General features: G+C 46.1%; 1 protein-coding gene across 1 annotated transcript in view; it reads right to left on the reverse strand.

The window, feature by feature from the left end:
* Window positions 1–22,269, reverse strand: part of LOC129858566 (lysophosphatidic acid receptor 4-like) — a 75,824-nt gene extending 53,555 nt beyond the window's left edge. The window contains exon 1 of the mRNA XM_055927899.1: window positions 21,811–22,269. The gene's annotated coding sequence lies outside the window, so the exon portion shown is untranslated. The remainder of the gene's footprint in view (window positions 1–21,810) is intronic.
* Window positions 22,270–24,764: the final 2,495 nt, after the last annotated feature.

Here is a 24,764-nt window from a genome sequence, read left to right on the forward strand (position 1 = left end):
CTCATCTTAACCACATGCATAACCCCTAACACACCTTAACCACATGCATACCCCTAACTCACCTTAACCACATGCATAACCCCTAACTCACCTTAACCACATGCATACCCCTAACTCACCTTAACCACATGCATAACCCCTAACTCACCTTAACCACATGCATACCCCTAACTCACCTTAACCACATGCATAAACCCTAACTCACCTTAACCACATGCATAACCCCTAGCTCACCTTAACCACCTGCATAACCCCTAACTCACCCAAACCACATGCATACACCTAACTCACCTTAACCACATGCATAACCCCTAACTCACCTTAACTCACCTTAACCACATGCATAACCCCTAACACACCTTAACCACATGCATAACCCCTAGCTCACCTTAACCACCTGCATAACCCCTAACTCAACCAAACCACATGCATACCCCTAACTCACCTTAACCACATGCATAACCCCTAACTCACCTTAACCACATGCATAACCCCTAACTCACCTTAACCACATGCATACCCCTAACTCACCTTAACCACATGCATAACCCCTAACTCACCTCAACCACATGCATACCCCTAACTCACCTTAACCACATGCATAACCCCTAACTCACCTTAACCACATGCATAACCCCTAACTCACCTTAACCACATGCATAACCCCTAGCTCACCTTAACCACATGCATAACCCCTAACTCACCTTAACCACATGCATAACCCCTAGCTCACCTTATCCACATGCATACCCCCTAACTCACCCTAACCACATGCATAACCCATAACACACCTTAACCACATGCATACCCCCTAACTCACCTTAACCACATGCATTACCCCTAACTCACCCTAACTCACCTTAACCACATGCATACCCCTAACTCACCTTAACCACATGCATAACCCCTAACTCACCTTAACTCACCTTAACCACATGCATACCCCTAACTCACCTTAACCACATGCATAACCCCTATTTCACCTTAACCACATGCATACCCCTAACTCACCTTAACCACCTGCATAACCACTAACTCACCCAAACCACATGCATACCCCTAACTCACCTTAACCACATGCATAACCCCTAACTCACCTTAACCACATGCATACCCCTAACTCACCTTAACCACATGCATACCCCTAACTCACCTTAACCACCTGCATAACCCCTAACTCACCCAAACCACATGCATACCCCTAACTCACCTTAAATACATGCATAACCCCTAACTCACCTTAACCACATGCATACCCCTAACTCACCTTAACCACATGCATAACCCCTAACTCACCTTAACCACATGCATACCCCTAACTCACCTTAACCACATGCATAACCCCTAACTCACCTTAACCACATGCATAACCCCTAGCTCACCTTAACCACCTGCATAACCCCTAACTCACCCAAACCACATGCATACCCCTAACTCACCTTAACCACATGCATAACCCCTAACTCACCTTAACCACATGCATATCCCCTAACTCACCTTAACCACATGCATACCCCCTAACTCACCTTAACTCATCTTAACCACATGCATACCCCTAACTCACCTTAACCACATGCATAACCCCTATTTCACCTTAACCACATGCATACCCCTAACTCACCTTAACCACCTGCATAAACACTAACTCACCCAAACCACATGCATACCCCTAACTCACCTTAACCACATGCATAACCCCTAACTCACCTTAACCACATGCATACCCCTAACTCACCTTAACCACATGCATACCCCTAACTCACCTTAACCACCTGCATAACCCCTAACTCACCCAAACCACATGCATACCCCTAACTCACCTTAACCACATGCATAACCCCTAACTCACCTTAACCACATGCATACCCCTAACTCACCTTAACCACATGCATAACCCCTAACTCACCTTAACCACATGCATACCCCTAACTCACCTTAACCACATGCATAACCCCTAACTCACCTTAACCACATGCATAACCCCTAGCTCACCTTAACCACCTGCATAACCCCTAACTCACCCAAACCACATGCATACCCCTAACTCACCTTAACCACATGCATAACCCCTAACTCACCTTAACCACATGCATATCCCCTAACTCACCTTAACCACATGCATACCCCCTAACTCACCTTAACTCATCTTAACCACATGCATAACCCCTAACACACCTTAACCACATGCATACCCCTAACTCACCTTAACCACATGCATAACCCCTAACTCACCTTAACCACATGCATACCCCTAATTCACCTTAACCACATGCATAACCCCTAACTCACCTTAACCACATGCATACCCCTAACTCACCTTAACCACATGCATAAACCCTAACTCACCTTAACCACATGCATAACCCCTAGCTCACCTTAACCACCTGCATAACCCCTAACTCACCCAAACCACATGCATACACCTAACTCACCTTAACCACATGCATAACCCCTAACTCACCTTAACCACATGCATATCCCCTAACTCACCTTAACCACATGCATACCCCCTAACTCACCTTAACTCACCTTAACCACATGCATAACCCCTAACACACCTTAACCACATGCATAACCCCTAGCTCACCTTAACCACCTGCATAACCCCTAACTCAACCAAACCACATGCATACCCCTAACTCACCTTAACCACATGCATAACCCCTAACTCACCTTAACCACATGCATAACCCCTAACTCACCTTAACCACATGCATACCCCTAACTCACCTTAACCACATGCATAACCCCTAACTCACCTCAACCACATGCATACCCCTAACTCACCTTAACCACATGCATAACCCCTAACTCACCTTAACCACATGCATAACCCCTAACTCACCTTAACCACATGCATAACCCCTAGCTCACCTTAACCACATGCATAACCCCTAACTCACCTTAACCACATGCATAACCCCTAGCTCACCTTATCCACATGCATACCCCCTAACTCACCCTAACCACATGCATAACCCATAACACACCTTAACCACATGCATACCCCTAACTCACCTTAACCACATGCATTACCCCTAACTCACCCTAACTCACCTTAACCACATGCATACCCCTAACTCACCTTAACCACATGCATAACCCCTAACTCACCTTAACTCACCTTAACCACATGCATACCCCTAACTCACCTTAACCACATGCATAACCCCTATTTCACCTTAACCACATGCATACCCCTAACTCACCTTAACCACCTGCATAACCACTAACTCACCCAAACCACATGCATACCCCTAACTCACCTTAACCACATGCATAACCCCTAACTCACCTTAACCACATGCATACCCCTAACTCACCTTAACCACATGCATACCCCTAACTCACCTTAACCACCTGCATAACCCCTAACTCACCCAAACCACATGCATACCCCTAACTCACCTTAAACACATGCATAACCCCTAACTCACCTTAACCACATGCATACCCCTAACTCACCTTAACCACATGCATAACCCCTAACTCACCTTAACCACATGCATAACCCCTAACTCACCTTAACCACATGCATAACCCCTAACTCACCTTAACCACATGCATAACCCCTAGCTCACCTTAACCACCTGCATAACCCCTAACTCACCCAAACCACATGCACACCCCTAACTCACCTTAACCACATGCATACCCCTAACTCACCTTAACCACATGCATACCCCTAACTCACCTTAACCACATGTATACCCCCTAACTCACCTTAACCACATGCATAACCCCTAACTCACCTTAACCACATGCATACCCCCTAACTCACCCTAACTCACCTTAACCACATGCATACCCCCTAACTCACCTTAACTCACCTTAACCACATGCATAACCCCTAACTCACCTTAACTCACCTTAACCACATTCATAACCCCTAACTCACCTTAACCACATGCATAACCCCTAACTCACCTTAACTCACCTTAACCACATGCATTACCCTAACTCACCTTAACCACATGCATACCCCCTAACTCACCCTAACCACATGCATTACCCTAACTCACCTTAACCACATGCATACCCCTAACTCACCTTAACCACATACATAACCCCTACCTCACCTTAACCACATGTATAACCCTAACTCACCTTAACCACATGCATAACCCCTAACTCACCTTAACCACATACATAACCCCTAACTCACCTTAACCACATACATAACCCCTAACTCACCTTAACCACATGCATACCCCCTTACTCACCTTAACCACATGCATTACCCTAACTCACCTTAACCACATGCATACCCCCTAACTCACCCTAACCACATGCATAACCCCTAACTCACCTTAACCACATGCATACCCCCTAACTCACCTTAACCACATGCATTACCCTAACTCACCTTAACCACATGCATACCCCTAACTCACCTTAACCACATGCATAACCCCTAACTCACCCTAACCACATGCATACCCTTAACTCACCTTAACCACATGCATAACCCCTAACTCACCCTAACTCAACTTAACCACATGCATAACCCCTAACTCACCTTAACCACATGCATACCCCCTAACTCACCTTAACCACATGCATACCCCCTAACTCACCTTAACCACATGCATAACCCCTAACTCACCTTAACCACATGCATACCCCTAACTCACCTTAACTCACCTTAACCACATGCATACCCCTAACTCACCTTAACCACATGCATAACCCCTAACTCACCTTAACCACATGCATTACCCCCTAACTCACCCTAACTCACCTTAACCACATGCATAACCCCTAACTCACCTTAACTCACCTTAACCACATGCATTACCCCCTAACTCACCCTAACTCACCTTAACCACATGCATAACCCCTAACTCACCTTAACCACATGCATAACCCCTAACTCACCTTAACCACATGCATAACCCTAACTCACCTTAACAACATTCATACCCCTAACTCACCTTAACTCACCTTAACCACATGCATACTCCCTAACTCACCCTAACTCACCTTAACCACATGCATACCCCTAACTCACCTTAACCACATGCATAACCCCTAACTCACCTTAACCACATGCATACCCCTAACTCACCTTAACCACATGCATAACCCTAATTCACCTTAACCACATGCATAACCCCTAACTCACCTTAACCACATGCATACCCCTAACTCACCTTAACCACATGCATAACCCTAACTCACCTTAACCACATGCATAACCCCTAACTCACCTTAACCACATGCATAACCCCTAACTCACCTTAACCACATGCATACCCCTAACTCACCTTAACTCACCTTAACCACATGCATAACCCTTAACTCACCTTAACCACATGCATAACCCTAACTCACCTTAACCACATGCATAACCCCTAACTCACCTTAACCACATGCATACCCCCTAACTCACCTTAACCACATGCATAACCCCTAACTCACCCTAACCACATGCATACCCCCTAACTCACCCTAACCACATGCATACCCCTAACTCACCTTAACCACATGCATAACCCCTAACTTACCCTAACTCACCCTAACCACATGCATACCCCTAACTCACCTTAACCACATGCATAACCCCTAACTCACCTTAACCACATGCATAACCCCTAACTCACCTTAACCACATGCATACCCCCTAACTCACCTTAACCACATGCATACCCCCTAACTCACCTTAACCACATGCATAACCCCTAACTCACCCTAACACACCTTAACCACATGCATACCCCCTAACTCACCTTAACTCACCTTAACCACATGCATACCCCCTAACTCACCCTAACCACATGCATACCCCCTAACTCACCTTAACTCACCTTAACCACATGCATAACCCCTAACTCACCTTAACTCACCTTAACCACATGCATACCCCTAACTCACCTTAACCACATGCATAACCCCTAGCTCACCTTAACCACCTGCATAACCCCTAACTCACCCAAACCACATGCATACCCCTAACTCACCTTAACCACATGCATAACCCCTAACTCACCTTAACCACATGCATATCCCCTAACTCACCTTAACCACATGCATACCCCCTAACTCACCTTAACTACATGCATAACCCCTAACACACCTTAACCACATGCATACCCCTAACTCACCTTAACCACATGCATAACCCCTAACTCACCTTAACCACATGCATACCCCTAACTCACCTTAACCACATGCATAACCCCTAACTCACCTTAACCACATGCATAACCCCTAGCTCACCTTAACCACCTGCATAACCCCTAACTCACCCAAACCACATGCATACCCCTAACTCACCTTAACCACATGCATAACCCCTAACTCACCTTAACCACATGCATACCCTTAACTCACCTTAACCACATGCATAACCCCTAACTCACCTTAACCACATGCATAACCCCTAACTCACCTTAACCACATGCATACCCCCTAACTCACCCTAACTCACCTTAACCACATGCATAACCCCTAACACACCTTAACCACATGCATACCCCTAACTCACCTTAACCACATGCATATCCCCTAACTCACCTTAACCACATGCATACACCTAACTCACCTTAACCACATGCATAACCCCTAACTCACCTTAACCACATGCATACCCCTAACTCACCTTAACCACATGCATAACCCCTAACTCACCTTAACCACATGCATAACCCCTAGCTCACCTTAACCACCTGCATAACCCCTAACTCACCCAAACCACATGCATACCCCTAACTCACCTTAACCACATGCATACCCCTAACTCACCTTAACCACATGCATATCCCCTAACTCACCTTAACCACATGCATAACCCCTAACTCACCCAAACCACATGCATACCCCTAACTCACCTTAACCAAATGCATACCCCTAACTCACCTTAACCACATGCATTACCCCTAACTCACCCTAACTCACCTTAACCACATGCATACCCCTAACTCACCCTAACTCACCTTAACCACATGCATACCCCTAACTCACCTTAACCACATGCATTACCCCCTAACTCACCATAACCACATGCATTACCCCTAACTCACCCTAACTCACCTTAACCACATGCATACCCCTAACTCACCCTAACTCACCTTAACCACATGCATACCCCTAACTCACCTTAACCACATGCATAACCCCTAACTCACCCTAACTCACCTTAACCACATGCATAACCCCTAACTCACCCTAACTCACCTTAACCACATGCATACCCCTAACTCACCTTAACCACATGCATAACCCCTAACTCACCCTAACTCACCTTAACCACATGCATACCCCCTAACTCACCTTAACTCACCTTAACCACATGCATAACCCCTAACTCACCTTAACTCACCTTAACCACATTCATAACCCCTAACTCACCTTAACCACATGCATAACCCCTAACTCACCTCAACTCACCTTAACCACATGCATTACCCTAACTCACCTTAACCACATACATAACCCCTAACTCACCTTAACCACATGCATACCCCCTAACTCACCTTAACCACATGCATTACCCTAACTCACCTTAACCACATGCATACCCCCTAACTCACCCTAACCACATGCATAACCCCTAACTCACCTTAACCACATGCATACCCCCTAACTCACCTTAACCACATGCATTACCCTAACTCACCTTAACCACATGCATACCCCTAACTCACCTTAACCACATGCATAACCCCTAACTCACCCTAACCACATGCATACCCTTAACTCACCTTAACCACATGCATAACCCCTAACTCACCCTAACTCAACTTAACCACATGCATAACCCCTAACTCACCTTAACCACATGCATACCCCCTAACTCACCTTAACCACATGCATACCCCCTAACTCACCTTAACCACATGCATAACCCCTAACTCACCTTAACCACATGCATACCCCTAACTCACCTTAACTCACCTTAACCACATGCATACCCCTAACTCACCTTAACCACATGCATAACCCCTAACTCACCTTAACCACATGCATTACCCCCTAACTCACCTTAACCACATGCATAACCCCTAACTCACCTTAACTCACCTTAACCACATGCATTACCCCCTAACTCACCCTAACTCACCTTAACCACATGCATAACCCCTAACTCACCTTAACCACATGCATAACCCCTAACTCACCTTAACCACATGCATAACCCTAACTCACCTTAACAACATGCATACCCCTAACTCACCTTAACTCACCTTAACCACATGCATACCCCCTAACTCACCCTAACTCACCTTAACCACATGCATACCCCTAACTCACCTTAACCACATGCATAACCCCTAACTCACCTTAACCACATGCATACCCCTAACTCACCTTAACCACATGCATAACCCTAATTCACCTTAACCACATGCATAACCCCTAACTCACCTTAACCACATGCATACCCCTAACTCACCTTAACCACATGCATAACCCTAACTCACCTTAACCACATGCATAACCCCTAACTCACCTTAACCACATGCGTAACCCCTAACTCACCTTAACCACATGCATACCCCTAACTCACCTTAACTCACCTTAACCACATGCATAACCCTTAACTCACCTTAACCACATGCATAACCCCTAACTCACCTTAACCACATGCATACCCCCTAACTTACCTTAACCACATGCATAACCCCTAACTCATCTTAACCACATGCATACCCCCTAACTCACCCTAACCACATGCATACCCCTAACTCACCTTAACCACATGCATAACCCCTAACTCACCCTAACTCACCCTAACCACATGCATACCCCTAACTCACCTTAACCACATGCATAACCCCTAACTCACCTTAACCACATGCATAACCCCTAACTCACCTTAACCACATGCATACCCCTAACTCACCTTAACCACATGCACACCCCTAACTCACCTTAACCACATGCATAACCCCTAACTCACCCTAACTCACCTTAACCACATGCATAACCCCTAACTCACCCTAACTCACCTTAACCACATGCATACCCCTAACTCACCTTAACCACATGCATAACCCCTAACTCACCCTAACTCACCTTAACCACATGCATACCCCCTAACTCACCTTAACTCACCTTAACCACATGCATAACCCCTAACTCACCTTAACTCACCTTAACCACATTCATAACCCCTAACTCACCTTAACCACATGCATAACCCCTAACTCACCTTAACTCACCTTAACCACATGCATTACCCTAACTCACCTTAACCACATGCATACCCCCTAACTCACCCTAACCACATGCATACCCCTAACTCACCTTAACCACATACATAACCCCTACCTCACCTTAACCACATGTATAACCCTAACTCACCTTAACCACATGCATTACCCTAACTCACCTTAACCACATGCATACCCCTAACTCACTTTAACCACATACATAACCCCTACCTCACCTTAACCACATGTATAACCCTAACTCACCTTAACCACATGCATAACCCCTAACTCACCTTAACCACATGCATACCCCCTAACTCACCTTAACCACATGCATTACCCTAACTCACCTTAACCACATGCATACCCCCTAACTCACCCTAACCACATGCATAACCCCTAACTCACCTTAACCACATGCATACCCCCTAACTCACCTTAACCACATGCATTACCCTAACTCACCTTAACCACATGCATACCCCTAACTCACCTTAACCACATGCATAACCCCTAACTCACCCTAACCACATGCATACCCTTAACTCACCTTAACCACATGCATAACCCCTAACTCACCCTAACTCAACTTAACCACATGCATAACCCCTAACTCACCTTAACCACATGCATACCCCCTAACTCACCTTAACCACATGCATACCCCCTAACTCACCTTAACCACATGCATAACCCCTAACTCACCTTAACCACATGCATACCCCTAACTCACCTTAACTCACCTTAACCACATGCATACCCCTAACTCACCTTAACCACATGCATAACCCCTAACTCACCTTAACCACATGCATTACCCCCTAACTCACCCTAACTCACCTTAACCACATGCATAACCCCTAACTCACCTTAACTCACCTTAACCACATGCATTACCCCCTAACTCACCCTAACTCACCTTAACCACATGCATAACCCCTAACTCACCTTAACCACATGCATAACCCCTAACTCACCTTAACCACATGCATAACCCTAACTCACCTTAACAACATGCATACCCCTAACTCACCTTAACTCACCTTAACCACATGCATACCCCCTAACTCACCCTAACTCACCTTAACCACATGCATACCCCTAACTCACCTTAACCACATGCATAACCCCTAACTCACCTTAACCACATGCATACCCCTAACTCACCTTAACCACATGCATAACCCTAATTCACCTTAACCACATGCATAACCCCTAACTCACCTTAACCACATGCATACCCCTAACTCACCTTAACCACATGCATAACCCTAACTCACCTTAACCACATGCATAACCCCTAACTCACCTTAACCACATGCATAACCCCTAACTCACCTTAACCACATGCATACCCCTAACTCACCTTAACTCACCTTAACCACATGCATAACCCTTAACTCACCTTAACCACATGCATTACCCCCTAACTCACCCTAACTCACCTTAACCACATGCATAACCCCTAACTCACCTTAACCACATGCATACCCCCTAACTCACCTTAACCACATGCATAACCCTAACTCACCTTAACAACATGCATACCCCTAACTCACCTTAACTCACCTTAACCACATGCATACCCCCTAACTCACCCTAACTCACCTTAACCACATGCATACCCCTAACTCACCTTAACCACATGCATAACCCCTAACTCACCTTAACCACATGCATACCCCTAACTCACCTTAACCACATGCATAACCCTAATTCACCTTAACCACATGCATAACCCCTAACTCACCTTAACCACATGCATACCCCTAACTCACCTTAACCACATGCATAACCCTAACTCACCTTAACCACATGCATAACCCCTAACTCACCTTAACCACATGCATAACCCCTAACTCACCTTAACCACATGCATACCCCCTAACTCACCTTAACTCACCTTAACCACATGCATAACCCTTAACTCACCTTAACCACATGCATAACCCCTAACTCACCTTAACCACATGCATACCCCTAACTCACCTTAACTCACCTTAACCACATGCATACCCCTAACTCACCTTAACCACATGCATAACCCCTAACTCACCTTAACCACATGCATTACCCCCTAACTCACCCTAACTCACCTTAACCACATGCATAACCCCTAACTCACCTTAACTCACCTTAACCACATGCATTACCCCCTAACTCACCCTAACTCACCTTAACCACATGCATAACCCCTAACTCACCTTAACCACATGCATAACCCCTAACTCACCTTAACCACATGCATAACCCTAACTCACCTTAACAACATGCATACCCCTAACTCACCTTAACTCACCTTAACCACATGCATACCCCCTAACTCACCCTAACTCACCTTAACCACATGCATACCCCTAACTCACCTTAACCACATGCATAACCCCTAACTCACCTTAACCACATGCATACCCCTAACTCACCTTAACCACATGCATAACCCTAATTCACCTTAACCACATGCATAACCCCTAACTCACCTTAACCACATGCATACCCCTAACTCACCTTAACCACATGCATAACCCTAACTCACCTTAACCACATGCATAACCCCTAACTCACCTTAACCACATGCATAACCCCTAACTCACCTTAACCACATGCATACCCCTAACTCACCTTAACTCACCTTAACCACATGCATAACCCTTAACTCACCTTAACCACATGCATAACCCTAACTCACCTTAACCACATGCATAACCCCTAACTCACCTTAGCCACATGCATACCCCCTAACTCACCCTAACCACATGCATACCCCTAACTCACCTTAACCACATGCATAACCCCTAACTCACCCTAACTCACCCTAACCACATGCATACCCCTAACTCACCTTAACCACATGCATAACCCCTAACTCACCTTAACCACATGCATAACCCCTAACACACCTTAACCACATGCATACCCCTAACTCACCTTAACCACATGCATAACCCCTAACTCACCTTAACCACATGCATAACCCCTAACTCACCTTAACCACATGCATAACCCCTAACTCACCTTAACCACATGCATACCCCCTAACTCACCTTAACCACATGCATACCCCCTAACTCACCTTAACCACATGCATAACCCCTAACTCACCCTAACACACCTTAACCACATGCATACCCCCTAACTCACCTTAACTCACCTTAACCACATGCATACCCCCTAACTCACCCTAACCACATGCATACCCCCTAACTCACCTTAACTCACCTTAACCACATGCATAACCCCTAACTCACCTTAACTCACCTTAACCACATGCATAACCCCTAACTCACCTTAACCACATGCATACCCCCTAACTTACCTTAACCACATGCATAACCCCTAACTCATCTTAACCACATGCATACCCCCTAACTCACCCTAACCACATGCATACCCCTAACTCACCTTAACCACATGCATAACCCCTAACTCACCCTAACTCACCCTAACCACATGCATACCCCTAACTCACCTTAACCACATGCATAACCCCTAACTCACCTTAACCACATGCATAACCCCTAACTCACCTTAACCACATGCATACCCCTAACTCACCTTAACCACATGCACACCCCTAACTCACCTTAACCACATGCATAACCCCTAACTCACCCTAACTCACCTTAACCACATGCATAACCCCTAACTCACCCTAACTCACCTTAACCACATGCATACCCCTAACTCACCTTAACCACATGCATAACCCCTAACTCACCCTAACTCACCTTAACCACATGCATACCCCCTAACTCACCTTAACTCACCTTAACCACATGCATAACCCCTAACTCACCTTAACTCACCTTAACCACATTCATAACCCCTAACTCACCTTAACCACATGCATAACCCCTAACTCACCTTAACTCACCTTAACCACATGCATTACCCTAACTCACCTTAACCACATGCATACCCCCTAACTCACCCTAACCACATGCATACCCCTAACTCACCTTAACCACATACATAACCCCTACCTCACCTTAACCACATGTATAACCCTAACTCACCTTAACCACATGCATTACCCTAACTCACCTTAACCACATGCATACCCCTAACTCACTTTAACCACATACATAACCCCTACCTCACCTTAACCACATGTATAACCCTAACTCACCTTAACCACATGCATAACCCCTAACTCACCTTAACCACATGCATACCCCCTAACTCACCTTAACCACATGCATTACCCTAACTCACCTTAACCACATGCATACCCCCTAACTCACCCTAACCACATGCATAACCCCTAACTCACCTTAACCACATGCATACCCCCTAACTCACCTTAACCACATGCATTACCCTAACTCACCTTAACCACATGCATACCCCTAACTCACCTTAACCACATGCATAACCCCTAACTCACCCTAACCACATGCATACCCTTAACTCACCTTAACCACATGCATAACCCCTAACTCACCCTAACTCAACTTAACCACATGCATAACCCCTAACTCACCTTAACCACATGCATACCCCCTAACTCACCTTAACCACATGCATACCCCCTAACTCACCTTAACCACATGCATAACCCCTAACTCACCTTAACCACATGCATACCCCTAACTCACCTTAACTCACCTTAACCACATGCATACCCCTAACTCACCTTAACCACATGCATAACCCCTAACTCACCTTAACCACATGCATTACCCCCTAACTCACCCTAACTCACCTTAACCACATGCATAACCCCTAACTCACCTTAACTCACCTTAACCACATGCATTACCCCCTAACTCACCCTAACTCACCTTAACCACATGCATAACCCCTAACTCACCTTAACCACATGCATAACCCCTAACTCACCTTAACCACATGCATAACCCTAACTCACCTTAACAACATGCATACCCCTAACTCACCTTAACTCACCTTAACCACATGCATACCCCCTAACTCACCCTAACTCACCTTAACCACATGCATACCCCTAACTCACCTTAACCACATGCATAACCCCTAACTCACCTTAACCACATGCATACCCCTAACTCACCTTAACCACATGCATAACCCTAATTCACCTTAACCACATGCATAACCCCTAACTCACCTTAACCACATGCATACCCCTAACTCACCTTAACCACATGCATAACCCTAACTCACCTTAACCACATGCATAACCCCTAACTCACCTTAACCACATGCATAACCCCTAACTCACCTTAACCACATGCATACCCCTAACTCACCTTAACTCACCTTAACCACATGCATAACCCTTAACTCACCTTAACCACATGCATTACCCCCTAACTCACCCTAACTCACCTTAACCACATGCATAACCCCTAACTCACCTTAACCACATGCATACCCCCTAACTCACCTTAACCACATGCATAACCCTAACTCACCTTAACAACATGCATACCCCTAACTCACCTTAACTCACCTTAACCACATGCATACCCCCTAACTCACCCTAACTCACCTTAACCACATGCATACCCCTAACTCACCTTAACCACATGCATAACCCCTAACTCACCTTAACCACATGCATACCCCTAACTCACCTTAACCACATGCATAACCCTAATTCACCTTAACCACATGCATAACCCCTAACTCACCTTAACCACATGCATACCCCTAACTCACCTTAACCACATGCATAACCCTAACTCACCTTAACCACATGCATAACCCCTAACTCACCTTAACCACATGCATAACCCCTAACTCACCTTAACCACATGCATACCCCTAACTCACCTTAACTCACCTTAACCACATGCATAACCCTTAACTCACCTTAACCACATGCATAACCCCTAACTCACCTTAACCACATGCATACCCCTAACTCACCTTAACTCACCTTAACCACATGCATACCCCTAACTCACCTTAACCACATGCATAACCCCTAACTCACCTTAACCACATGCATTACCCCCTAACTCACCCTAACTCACCTTAACCACATGCATAACCCCTAACTCACCTTAACTCACCTTAACCACATGCATTACCCCCTAACTCACCCTAACTCACCTTAACCACATGCATAACCCCTAACTCACCTTAACCACATGCATAACCCCTAACTCACCTTAACCACATGCATAACCCTAACTCACCTTAACAACATGCATACCCCTAACTCACCTTAACTCACCTTAACCACATGCATACCCCCTAACTCACCCTAACTCACCTTAACCACATGCATACCCCTAACTCACCTTAACCACATGCATAACCCCTAACTCACCTTAACCACATGCATACCCCTAACTCACCTTAACCACATGCATAACCCTAATTCACCTTAACCACATGCATAACCCCTAACTCACCTTAACCACATGCATACCCCTAACTCACCTTAACCACATGCATAACCCTAACTCACCTTAACCACATGCATAACCCCTAACTCACCTTAACCACATGCATACCCCTAACTCACCTTAACTCACCTTAACCACATGCATAACCCTTAACTCACCTTAACCACATGCATAACCCTAACTCACCTTAACCACATGCATAACCCCTAACTCACCTTAGCCACATGCATACCCCCTAACTCACCTTAACCACATGCATAACCCCTAACTCATCTTAACCACATGCATACCCCCTAACTCACCCTAACCACATGCATACCCCTAACTCACCTTAACCACATGCATAACCCCTAACTCACCCTAACTCACCCTAACCACATGCATACCCCTAACTCACCTTAACCACATGCATAACCCCTAACTCACCTTAACCACATGCATAACCCCTAACACACCTTAACCACATGCATACCCCTAACTCACCTTAACCACATGCATAACCCCTAACTCACCTTAACCACATGCATAACCCCTAACTCACCTTAACCACATGCATAACCCCTAACTCACCTTAACCACATGCATACCCCCTAACTCACCTTAACCACATGCATACCCCCTAACTCACCTTAACCACATGCATAACCCCTAACTCACCCTAACACACCTTAACCACATGCATACCCCCTAACTCACCTTAACTCACCTTAACCACATGCATACCCCCTAACTCACCCTAACCACATGCATACCCCCTAACTCACCTTAACTCACCTTAACCACATGCATAACCCCTAACTCACCTTAACTCACCTTAACCACATGCATACCCCTAACTCACCTTAACTCACCTTAACCACATGCATACCCCCTACCTCACCCTAACTCACCCTAACCACATGCATACCCCCTAACTCACCTTAACTCACCTTAACCACATGCATAACCCCTAACTCGCCTTAACTCACCTTAACCACATGCATAACCCCTAACTCACCTTAACTCACCTTAACCACATGCATAACCCCTAACTCACCTTAACTCACCTTAACCACATGCATACCCCTTACTCACCTTAACTCACCTTAACCACATGCATACCCCCTAACTCACCTTAACTCACCTTAACCACATGCATAACCCCTAACTCACCCTAACTCACCCTAACCACATGCATACCCCCTAACTCACCTTAACTCACCTTAACCACAGGCATAACCCCTAACTCACCCTAACCACATGCATACCCCTAACTCACCTTAACCACATGCATAACCCCTAACTCACCATAACTCACCTTAACCACATGCATACCCCTAACTCACCCTAACTCACCTTAACCACATGCATACCCCCTAACTCACCTTAACCAATTGCATAACCCCTAACTCACCTTAACCACATGCATACCCCCTAACTCACCTTAACCACATGCATAACCCCTAACTCACCTTAACCACATGCATACCCCTAACTCACCTTAACTCACCTTAACCCCATGCATTACCCCCTAACACACCTTAACCACATGCATACCCCTAACTCACCTTAACCACATGCATAACCCCTAACTCACCTTAACCACATGCATACCCCTAACTCACCTTAACTCACTTTAACCACATGCATACCCCTAACTCACCTTAACCACATGTATAACCCCTAACTCACCTTAACCACATGCATACCCCCTAACTCACCTTAACCACATGCATAACCCCTAACTCACCTTAACCACATTCATAACCCCTAACTCACCTTAACCACATGCATACCCCTAACTCACCTTAACCACATGCATACCCCTAACTCACCTTAACCACATGCATACCCCTAACTCACCTTAACCACAAGCATAACCCCTAACTCACCTTAACCACATGCATAACCCCTAACTCACCTTAACCACATGCATAACCCCTAACTCACCTTAACCACATGCATAACCCCTAACTCACCTTAACCACATGCATAACCCCTAACTCACCTTAACCACATGCATGCCCCTAACTCACCTTAACCACATGCATACCCCTAACTCATCTTAACCACATGCATAACCCCTAACTCACCCTAACTCACCTTAGCCACATGCATAACCCTAACTCACCTTAACCACATGCATAACCCCTAACTCACCTTAACCACATGCATACCCCCTAACTCACCTTAACCACATGCATAACCCCTAACTCACCTTAACCACATGCATACCCCCTAACTCACCCTAACCACATGCATACCCCTAACTCACCTTAACCACATGCATAACCCCTAACTCACCCTAACTCACCCTAACCACATGCATACCCCTAACTCACCTTAACCGCATGCATAACCCCTAACTCACCTTAACCACATGCATAACCCCTAACTCACCTTAACCACATGCATACCCCTAACTCACCTTAACCACATGCATAACCCCTAACTCACCTTAACCACATGCATAACCCCTAACTCACCTTAACCACATGCATAACCCCTAACTCACCTTAACCACATGCATATCCCCTAACTCACCTTAACCACATGCATACCCCCTAACTCACCTTAACCACATGCATAACCCCTAACTCACCCTAACACACCTTAACCACATGCATACCCCCTAACTCACCTTAACTCACCTTAACCACATGCATACCCCCTAACTCACCCTAACCACATGCATACCCCCTAACTCACCTTAACTCACCTTAACCACATGCATAACCCCTAACTCACCTTAACTCACCTTAACCACATGCATACCCCTAACTCACCTTAACTCACCTTAACCACATGCATACCCCCTAACTCACCCTAACTCACCCTAACCACATGCATACCCCCTAACTCACCTTAACTCACCTTAACCACATGCATAACCCCTAACTCGCCTTAACTCACCTTAACCACATGCATAACCCCTAACTCACCTTAACTCACCTTAACCACATGCATAACCCCTAACTCACCTTAACTCACCTTAACCACATGCATACCCCTTACTCACCTTAACTCACCTTAACCACATGCATACCCCCTAACTCACCTTAACTCACCTTAACCACATGCATAACCCCTAACTCACCCTAACTCACCCTAACCACATGCATACCCCCTAACTCACCTTAACTCACCTTAACCACAGGCATAACCCCTAACTCACCCTAACCACATGCATACCCCTAACTCACCTTAACCACATGCATAACCCCTAACTCACCATAACTCACCTTAACCACATGCATACCCCTAACTCACCCTAACTCACCTTAACCACATGCATACCCCCTAACTCACCTTAACCACTTGCATAACCCCTAACTCACCTTAACCACATGCATACCCCCTAACTCACCTTAACCACATGCATAACCCCTAACTCACCTTAACCACATGCATACCCCTAACTCACCTTAACTCACCTTAACCCCATGCATTACCCCCTAACTCACCTTAACCACATGCATACCCCTAACTCACCTTAACCACATGCATAACCCCTAACTCACCTTAACCACATGCATACCCCTAACTCACCTTAACTCACTTTAACCACATGCATACCCCTAACTCACCTTAACCACATGTATAACCCCTAACTCACCTTAACCACATGCATACCCCTAACTCACCTTAACCACATGCATAACCCCTAACTCACCTTAACCACATGCATAACCCCTAACTCACCTTAACCACATGCATACCCCTAACTCACCTTAACCACATGCATACCCCTAACTCACCTTAACCACATGCATAACCCCTAACTCACCTTAACCACATGCATAACCCCTAACTCACCTTAACCACATGCATAACCCCTAACTCACCTTAACCACATGCATAACCCCTAACTCACCTTAACCACATGCATACCCCTAACTCACCTTAACCACATGCATACCCCTAACTCACCTTAACCACATGCATAACCCCTAACTCACCCTAACTCACCTTAACCACATGCATACCCCCTAACTCACCTTAACCACATGCATACCCCTAACTCACCTTAACCACATGCATACCCCCTAACTCACCTTAACCACATGCATACCCCCTAACTCACCCTAACCACATGCATGCCCCCTAACTCACCTTAACCACATGCATAACCCCTAACTCACCCTAACCACATGCATAACCCCTAACTCACCTTAACCACATGCATACCCCTAACTCACCTTAACTCACCTTAACTCACCTTAACCACATGCATACCCCTAACTCACCTTAACTCACCTTAACTCACCTTAACCACATGCATAACCCCTAACTCACCTTAACCACATGCATACCCCTAACTCACCTTAACCACATGCATAACCCCTAACTCACCTTAACCACATGCATAACCCCTAACTCACCCTAACTCACCTTAACCACATGCATAACCCTAACTCACCTTAACCACATGCATAACCCCTAACTCACCTTAACCACATGCATACCCCTAACTCACCTTAACCACATGCATACCCCTAACTCACCTTAACCACATGCATACCCCTAACTCACCTTAACCACATGCATAACCCCTAACTCACCCTAACCACATGCATACCCCCTAACTCACCCTAACCACATGCATAACCCCTAACTCACCCTAACTCACCTTAACCACATGCATACCCCCTAACTCACCTTAACCACATGCATACCCCTAACTCATCTTAACCACATGCATACCCCCTAACTCACCTTAACCACATGCATACCCCCTAACTCACCTTAACTCACCTTAACCACATGCATACCCCTAACTCACCTTAACCACATGCATACCCCCTAACTCACCTTAACCACATGCATACCCCCTAACTCACCTTAACTCACCTTAACCACATGCATACCCCCTAACTCACCTTAACCACATGCATACCCCTAACTCACCTTAACCACATGCATACCCCTAACTCACCTTAACTCACCTTAACCACACTGCTAACTGTAAAGTTAAACCAAAAAGCACTTTTTTTCATTCATTTTTACAATTTGCTGTGCACTGGGTGTACAAAACATTGGGAACACCTGCTCTTTCCTGCAGTGGAGTCAACATCGGCCAGCGTCCCTGTGGAGTCAACATGGGGCCAGCATCCCTGTGGAGTCAACATGGGCCAGCACCCCTGTGGAGTCAACATGGGCCAGCATCCCCGTGGAGTCAACATGGGCCAGCATCCCTGTGGAGTCAACATGGGCCAGCATCCCTGTGGAGTCAACATGGGGCCAGCATCCCTGGAGTCAACATGGGCCAGCATCCCTGTGGAGTCAACATGGGGCCAGCATCCCTGTGGAGTCAACATGGGCCAGCATCCCCGTGGGGTCAACATGGGCCAGTATCCCTGTGGAGTCAACATGGGCCAGCATCCCTGGAGTCAACATGGGCCAGCATCCCTGTGGAGTCAACATGGGCCAGCATCCCTGTGGAGTCAACATGGGCCAGCGTCCCTGTGGAGTCAACATGGACCAGCATCCCTGTGGAGTCAACATGGGTCAGCATCCCTGTGGAGTCAACATGGGCCAGCATCCCTGTGGAGTCAACATGGGGCCAGCATCCCTGTGGAGTCAACATGGGGGCAGCATCCCTGTGGAGTCAACATGGGTCAGCATCCCTGTGGAGTCAACATGGACCAGCATCCCTGTGGAGTCAACATGGGGCCAGCATCCCTGTGGAGTCAACATGGACCAGCATCCCTGTGGAGTCAACATGGGGCCAGCATCCCTGTGGAGTCAACATGGGTCAGCATCCCTGTGGAGTCAACATGGACCAGCATCCCTGTGGAGTCAACATGGGGCCAGCATCCCTGTGGAGTCAACATGGACCAGCATCCCTGTGGAGTCAACATGGGGCCAGCATCCCTGTGGAGTCAACATGGGTCAGCATCCCTGTGGAGTCAACATGGACCAGCATCCCTGTGGAGTCAACATGGGGCCAGCGTCCCTGTGGAGTCAACATGGACCAGCATCCCTGTGGAGTCAACATGGACCAGCATCCCTGTGGAGTCAACATGGGGGCAGCATCCCTGTGGAGTCAACATGGGCCAGTATCCCTGTGGAGTCAACATTGGCCAGCGTCCCTGTGGAGTCAACATGGACCAGCATCCCTGTGGAGTCAACATGGGCCAGCATCCCTGTGGAACGCTTTAGATACCTTGTAAAGTCCATGCCCCGATGAATTGATGCTGTTCTGAGAGCAAAAGGAGGTGCAATGTTTTCCTAATGTTTTGTACACCCAGCGTATTATTTTACTTTGTGGCTGTGGTAACTAGTTATCTGAGTTATTGAGGATGATGATGATGATGATGATGATGATGACAGCTCACCTCGTTATAGAATCAGACTGGTTCACCGACGTTTCTTTTTCCTTCTGCAGGGTGGTCTCACCACGGTAACTTCACTTCCCGCAGTATTTTAAAGTTTCCCGAATTCTGTCATGTCGTTAAAACTTATCAAACTTGCCGAATCCAGAAGAGCTGTTTATTTTTTACTTTGTCGGAAAACAGAGTAAGGGATCCCATTCAGCGCGCAGGGTCCTGTGTCTAGTTGAATGTAGAGTTCGGTGGAGGATTTCTTTGTGTGTTTGTGTGTTTGTGTGCGTGTGTGCGATCGGTGGTAGCCTGGAGGTCGACTTGCATGGCCGCAGGAAACGAGACAATAGCACTTCGTTCGCTGGAGGCGCGCGGGGCACTTAATAGGGAATTGTTAGCGTTAAGGACGGAAGGAAAGAGAGATGGAGTGAGCGAGTGGGGCAGGGGAAGGATAGAGAGAGGGGCACAGGAGGGAGAAAGATAGGGGCATGGTTGGGAGAGAGAGAGGGGCGGGCAGGAGAGGGATGGAGAGAGGGGGCCAGGGGAGAGAGAGAGAGAGAAAGAGGGGCAGGAATTGGAGAGAGAGAGAGAGAGAGAGAGAGAGAGAGAGAGAGAGAGAGAGAGAGAGAGAGAGAGAGAGAGAGAGAGAGAGAGAGAGAGAGAGAGAGAGAGAGAGAGAGAGAGAGAGAGAGAGAGAGAGAGAGAGAGAGAGAGAGAGAGAGAGAGAGAGAGAGAGAGAGAGAGAGAGAGAGAGAGAGAGAGAAGAGAGAGAGAGAGAGAGAGAGAGAGAGAGAGAGAGAGAGAGAGAGAGAGAGAGAGAGAGAGAGAGAGAGAGAGAGAGAGAGAGTCACGTGTCCAGACAGGGAGCTGATAGCAGACTGACTGACGGATCCAGACTCAACACTCTGGTTGGTTTATCAGGAGAGATAGATGCTCACCTCCTTTCCTCCAGTAAGTACACCACCAGACTACAAGAATAAGTGACCAGTGTGGAGCTGTATGGATATGGATAGTGTTGGTATAATGTAGTACAGTCCAGTGCATGATGAAGTGTTGGTCGGATCAAAATCATATCACACCATCCTTCCAACCATATTGTCTGGTATTTTGGGGTATTTTATTAGGATCCCCATTAGCTGTTGTGAAAACAGCAGCTACTCTTCCTGGGGTCAACATGAAACATGAAACATGAAACATAATACAGAACATGACTAGACAAGAACAGCATCAATTAAAAATAATCACAGATAGCCTACATATCAATGCATACACACAAACTGTCTAGGTCAAATAGGGGAGAGGTGTTGTGAGGTGTTGCTTTGTCTGTTTTTACAACAGGTTTTCTGTTCATCTGAGCAATATGAGATGGAGTTCCATGCAATAATGGCTCTATGGAATATTGTACGGCTTTTCTTGAATTTGTTCAATTAGCTAGTAAAGTAGATTCTTCTAGAGAATTGTAACACTTCTGCATTCTCTCTGACACAGATTTACCTCACAATGTGTCAGGGACCGGATCAGATTTGAATGTGTGTGAAATTCTTGATAATGTATGTGATGTAAACAGAGAGGTCTACTTTCTTGGGGACCTGAATATTGACTTGTTTTCATCAAGCTGTCCGCTCAAGAGGAAGCTTCTCACTGTAACCGGTGCCTGTAATCTGGTTCAGATTATTAATCAACCTACCAGGATGTTTACAAACACTACAGGAACAAAATCATTGACACGTATTGATCACATTTGTACTAATACTGTAAAACTGTGTTCTAAAGCTGTATCCGGACCCATTGGCTGCAATCTTGTATTTGTTCTGGATTTGGGGACTGTGAAAAGACCCCTGGTGGCATGTCTGGTGGAGATAAGTGTGTATGTCAGAGATGTGTGTAAATTGATTATGCAAACAATTTATGATTTTCAACACGTAATGCTTCCTATAAAAATAAGAGGTGATGCAGTCAGTCTCTCCTCAACTCTTAGCCGAGAGAGACTGACATGCAAAGTATTTATATCAGCCCTCTGATTACAATGAAGAGCAAGACGTGCCACTCTGTTCTGGGACCAGCTGCAGTTTAACTAGGTCTTTCCTTGCAGCACTGGACCACACGACTGGACAATAATCAAGATTAGACAAAACTAGAGGCTGCTTTCTGGATGTGGTGTTAAACAGAGCATCTCTTTGTTACGGACAGACCTTCTCATCTTTACAACCATTGAATCTATTTGTTTTTACCAAGTCTACACGTGACCACACACACACTCACACACACACACACACACACACACACACACACACACACACACACACACACACACACACACACACACACACACACACACACACACACACACACAAAGCTATATATAGCTGCGTGTCAGACAGTTCCCATAAGTCTCTTACACACACACACACACACACACACACACACACACACACACACACACACACACACACACACACACACACACACACACACACACACACACACACACACACACACACACACACACACACACACACAAAGCTATATATAGCTGCGTGTCAGACAGTTCCCATAAGTCTCTTACACACACACACACACACACACACACACACACACACACACACACACACACACACACACACACACACACACACACACACACACACACACACACACACACACACACACACACAAAGCTATATATAGCTGCGTGTCAGACAGTTCCCATTGTGTGTGTGCCTGTTTGTGAGCAGGATGTCCTGTCCTCTCCTACTATTGTACAGCTATGAGGTGTGAAAGGGGACAAAATATAGCCTAACATAGCTACTGATAAGTCTCACCAAGTCACCTAACATGTAACTGAGTGCCTAAGAAACCACCTTGAATTGACATGGACTGTCAATGGAGTGTTTTTCTTAGGTGTTCACACGTATAGCACCAGTCAAACGTTTTTTGTACTATTTTCTACATTGTAGAATAATAGTGAA

Source organism: Salvelinus fontinalis, chromosome 6 (genome assembly GCF_029448725.1).
Source record: "Salvelinus fontinalis isolate EN_2023a chromosome 6, ASM2944872v1, whole genome shotgun sequence".
Taxonomy (NCBI): Eukaryota; Metazoa; Chordata; class Actinopteri; order Salmoniformes; family Salmonidae; genus Salvelinus; species Salvelinus fontinalis.